This window comes from Solanum dulcamara, chromosome 2 (genome assembly GCF_947179165.1).
Source record: "Solanum dulcamara chromosome 2, daSolDulc1.2, whole genome shotgun sequence".
NCBI lineage: Eukaryota > Viridiplantae > Streptophyta > Magnoliopsida > Solanales > Solanaceae > Solanum > Solanum dulcamara.
This window is the reverse complement of record NC_077238.1, coordinates 1,012,740-1,018,715: the sequence shown is the minus strand read 5'-3', so window position 1 is coordinate 1,018,715 and position 5,976 is coordinate 1,012,740. Positions and strand designations below refer to the sequence as shown.

The 5,976-nt window shown below is 34.2% G+C and overlaps 1 pseudogene; it reads right to left on the bottom strand.

Annotated features, from left to right (window-relative positions):
- Positions 1-878: 878 nt before the first annotated feature.
- Positions 879-4,917, bottom strand: LOC129879883 (sulfhydryl oxidase 1-like; annotated as a pseudogene).
- Positions 4,918-5,976: the final 1,059 nt, after the last annotated feature.

Here is a 5,976-nt window from a genome sequence, read left to right as displayed (position 1 = left end):
ATGGGTATGACCGTAATTAGAACGATGGTGGTGGGAAATGGAGGCTAGGTGGTGAGGGTGTGTTGGAGGTTAGGAAGAAGCTAATCAATTAAAATATCACTTATGAAAACTTGTTTTGCTTACGTCTATAAGGGGAAATCGTCAATCTCTTTCTTAAAGATTGGAATGAGTCTATGTCGATCGATTCAATGCGTGAAAACACATGGAAAAAAAAGGACCAAACATACCTTAGACTTGGATCAACACGAAAATGTAGTGTATCAACAACAATTGCGACAAGATTGATTGGTGCAATAAACATAGTAACTCCAAATTCTATATTCACCTCATAGAAAGGGTCCTTTCGAAAATAATTTCTCCACCTCATAAGTAGAGGTTAAATTTGTGTAAACTCAATCCTTCCTAGACCCTACTTACGAGATTTTATGTTATAGTACCTCTCTCATGGATGCATAAGTTGCCGTTGACACCACCATCATCAAGAAACTATGAACACAGCGGAACAGAAAGGTAATCATAATCAGCATAGCCTGTGTAATTGACTAGGAAATGACATTTCACTAACAAGACCTAATAGTATCTGTAATCTTGACAAGTTACCGAATCAAAAAAGAGTTAATGGTCAAAACACACCTGAAATATCAGGTTTTCATGAAATACCTACCAGAAGTCTCACAAATTATTTATCAAAACACACCTTAACTATCATGTGGGATTATTTTATCAAAGCAAACCTCAACTATTAGGTAGGAAAAGGAAACACCCAACAATTCAGGTAAGAAACTCACAAAAACATGATATTTCAAGTATGTTTTTGAACATTATCTCATCAAAAAACATACAAAACTAGACGGAAAGAGCCCGGCAGAGGAAGGACGAAAATGCACGTTCTCAGATAATTTCTTCTTCATAGACACTTTAGAAAGTAAACCTGTACATCCCGTCTGGGAAAAATAGGGCACACTAAAGAAGTATAAGAATTTCCGGTACAAGTGATACATTACAATCCTTTCAACTAGCTACCTACAAGCCTCAATTGACTTGTTTGTCAACTATAATTACAGCAATCAGTATATGGCCCGTTTTACAAATTCAGTTCCAGCTTCGTAACAGTCTGAAATGTTCTGGTAAGAGAAAAAAGATAAGAATGCTAACTTACCGGAAGTAGAAACTCCTCTTTCTCTGTTTCTACATATCGAATATATTGGCTGTTTTATACTGGCACAATAATCATATATTCTTTAAAGAGTATATGTATTTATACTTCCGATTCTTTTGTCGTGAGCGCCAAATGCACAGCTCGCAACTGCAATAGCCAATGCAGTTCCCACTGGAACAACAACTGCATGTGTTGAGGCTACCACCTCTTCAGCGACTATTTTTTCAGTCTGACTGCGACTTTGTTGTTCCTTTTCCTTGTGGAGAGTTACGAGTTCTTTCCCGTAGTAACTGACTAAAAACTTGAAGACGTCATCCTCATCCCAATCAATCTTTACAATTTTCCTTATTCGTTTTGCTTGAGGAACAAAGCTGTTTTGGAGGCCAAATAGCTTTTGGAAATTCAGGATCACCAGTTCCAAGAGATGTTTCTTCTTTCATTAGTCTTTCGTTGACCTTGTTGTGAGCACTCCACAACCAGAGGGGCAAAATCACGTGCTTTCTTGAACGGACCAAATACACTGAAAATTTGGAATATTTTCACAAGGCAGTTAACATCTCCCGACTTGAAAATGCTCAGACAGAACATATTGAGACACAAAAAGAACCTCAAACAGCATTTTACCTTGAACACATTTCATAAAAGTGTTGCCTACATTCCTGGCAAATGAAAAAGTTGTGTATGGAATCACATGTACTTCTAAATGCCATGTTGCTTTCTCCATCCTCCACTCTGACGGAGAGTGAGTGTAACAAAACCCACAAACCGCAACTGCAAAAGAAACAGCGATGATGTATCTAAGGAAATTGTCAAAGCAAATTTTGTCCATATAAAAACCCCAATATAGTTGTGACTGTATCATGTTACAGAAGCATATTGTAACAGGTAAGCTTAGGCCATTATCTTTAATTCCCGGTTACATGTTGCATACAAATGATTCCAACAGGTAATTCTAGGATTATAAAAGTAGTTACCAGTATTAGGCTAAAGAAGCCGCAATTCATTTGGGATTTTCAACTAGGCACCATTCTAGCCTTTTCTCACTAGGAATTACCAGCTATCAGTCGATCCTGGTTAGGCCCTTACTCATATGGTCTTCGTCTAAATTTATATTTTCTCACTTAGCCAGAAACTGATGTAAGGAACTTTCTTCAGACATCAGAAGAAACAACGCTTCAGCTCAGCGTCCCAGTAAAATGCTCCTCTTCTTTTTTCAAATAAACTGTACCAAATTCATCAATTGTAGGTTCATTTTCCTGTGCATATGATTTGCATTCTCAAAGAGATATGCCTGTGCGGCTGTGCCTGCCTATAATTTGGTAAATTTTAGTGAATAAACAAATTCTCCTATCATAGTTCAAAGTCCCAGCAACTAATTCTCCTTAGGTAGTTTCATTTACCTGTGCATATGTTTTGGTACAGTTATTAGCTAAGTTGCTCGGACTCTCCAAAATGTTGCCGCACCCGTGTAGGATCCTCTGAAAAGGCATTACTTTTGAAGGATCCGACACACACCCGATGACATTTTTGAAGAGTTCAAGCAACATACATTTTTAGTGAATAATACTATCAGAACTTTGTAACACATATGAAGAGGGGACTACATGAATGATCCATTACCTAAAACCTCTAGTATAATTCTTGCTGCCACAACAATACATCCGCAGTACAAAAAAGATTTTCATAAACAAATTTTGAATAGCTTTAGTTGAGCACTATACATAGTAAAATACAGAATCTCTTTCCATCTGTTGATACGAGATATAGATGGCATATCTTCATAAGCTTAAGTGTTGGATAAACATCATCAAAGTAGTGAATCCCTCAAGCTTTTGCTATGATTTGCATTTTGAAATCTTGAATAGTTTTTAAAATACACATCTACCATTATCAGTAACTAACCGAAAAGAAATCATTTTTATATGGTTCGAGAAAAACACTTCACACATTATCACTTCTATTAACAGTGAATTACATCATAAAAGAAACTTCATTTTTGTTGAAAAAGTTTTTATTGAAATTAAAAGGAACTGTTAAAGTAATGGAGTTTGGACCTAACTCAAACCTCATGAGGGAAGGCTTGTCCAGGACCATGTACGGAGTCCATGTTCCCATCCCACAAACAATGTGGCACTCTAACACCCATCTAGAGCGTGGACAACACAAGACCGGGAGTCCAACAATGGAAACAATGAATTCGGATGGGTCTGGCCACGCATCTAGAGGGTGTACAATATAAGACCGGGGGCCCAACATTGGAAACAACGAATTGGGATGGGCCTGGCTCTACTACAATGATAAAGAAATGAAAAGAAAGTAACATATGTACTCACCCAATATCCATGAGGAACCTCTTTACCACAAATATGGTAATTTCCAAATGCACCCTTTCTGCTACAACTTTCAGCTTCCTCATTATTAACACACATCGTCTCTAATGGACACAGATCATCAAAGTTAACAAGTACATCAGCACTCCACTTTCGGCACCTAGTAGAAAGATACAACTCCACCTGTAAAGGAAACACAGGAATGCCTACAACAATGCCAAAAAGCAATGAAAAGTAGGAGGAGAAAACCTCTTAGAAGGGTGATGAGCCACCAAAAGTTGCAGAAACTTTATAAGTGATGCCCGAGTTGCTGGTATAATCATCTGCATGTATTGGGGGCAAAAACCCTTAAAATTGAGTCGTTCACACAAAAATTATTGATCTAACATAGACACAAAGTTCAGTTCTTTACCTTGTAAGCTAAAATAATACCAAAAGCAGTGGATGTTGCCTCCTCAATATCATAGATAGCTTTGGCAATCTTCAAAAGAAAAATTTCGAAGAAGCTAGTCGGATTCACTATTTGCTTTCCCTTCCTAGCCAGTATAGATATATTATACATGGATTATACATATATTATACATGCGCCAGCTATTTTTAGTTTAATTGTTTGGGTGACCGTCTATTTTAGTATAATTCTTTCATCAAAAACGAATCTTTACAACAAGAGTAGAAATAACTCATCTAAGAAAACTCCATTTACACCACAAAACACGAAAAAATGGGAAATCTTAGTAGCTCAGTTGGTTCTTGGTAAGGGTACAATCCCCATCTTGTAATCTCCTCACCTCATTTCCCCTATCCCCACTTAAAAAATAATAATTGAAATAACAATATAGATAACTTCATCTCCACCATTAACCATAATTACGGCAAGAAACATATAATTCTTGAAACCCCAAGTCAAAAAAAATTGAAATAACAATATAGATAACTTCATCTACTCCAATAACCATAATTCAGCAAGTAACATGTAATTCATGAAACCCCAAATAAAAAAAATCTGAAATAACAACATAGATAACTTCATATACTCCAATAACCATGATTTATCCAAGAAATATGTAATTCTTGAAACCCCAAATCAAAAAAAGATGCAATTTTTTTTTTGAAATGAACTAACAGTGAGCAAAAAATTCAACAATGGCATAAGGGGTACGAGTGTCATTAAGTACAGAATCAAAGTTAGTGGCATTCAAATCAACAGCAAAGTCACCATCTTTGTTATTCTCCTCCTTTGTGATGGCTCGAAGAATCGAACGTTTATTAGATCCACTTGAAACGGAAATTGAAAATGATAGAATCAAAAATAGCAAAAATACAGAACAATTCGTGACCAAAAAAACATTTTTTTGTGCGAAATGAAAAAAAGTATACAACTTTTGGGTGTAAAAAAAGATTATAAAAAGATGAAAGGTCAAATTTGACTATAGAACTAAGCTAAGAACATGATAAATATCATCTTTCTATAATTATTACTCCCTCTCTCACCATTTATGAGACTTTTTATTTTTATGGATTTATTTGAATTTTAAAATTCCAACATATCATATAAATTTAGACGGAGTAAGTACTATTAAATAAAAGTAACTTAATTTTAAGCATAACACAAAATGTTGTTTAATTTGATCTCTAATAACATTTATGTCAAAGTTAAACAATAGATACACCAATGGACAAGACATAACGCATGTATAAACCACGCATAATACAATTTATTATGCAGATATGTATTTATTTGTTTAACTTTAAACAATTCTATGTATCTACTTGAATACACTCAAACTTAAAATGCATAAATAATGATTGAAACCAAGTCAAAAAACATGTTTGACATATATATCAATGACAGAAAATGTTACTATGAAATACAAAAGTGATCGTAACTTTAACAAATGCAAAAAGAAAACTAGGAATGAAACTAAAACAAAACATTTTTTCTTGAATAATTGTAAAAACACACACTTGATACTCCCTTGCTACTCTAATTATGATAAGTACTTTGTTACTAATGACCCTTTATATAGCAAAATTTAGGTGAATAGTGCCTTAATTTTTATTTTTAATTAATATTTTTGCTTTAATCAAGAATGACTTTTGAGTTTTTCAAATAAAGTTTTATTTTAATGTGTGAAATTGCATCCACGCTTATATAGACATGCAAAAATACAATATCCTAAGGTCATTTAATGATCTTGTCGTTTCCCGAATTTTGTTTAGTGATGAGAAAGATAAATACTCCTCCTCAAACTTCTATGTAGACAATTAATTACAAGCAAATACCTTAAATATTAATTGGTAGACGATGTATATAACTGAAATTTAAAATTCTAGCTAAGACAAACATCACCAAAATAAGAAAAGGTGAAAAAAGAAAATAGATAAACGAGAGAAATGCATCCTTAAAAATCAACATATGCAATACTTAAAATAAAAAGATTTCATTATCATAAACTTGAATTACAAATCCTCAAAATAATGAACCAA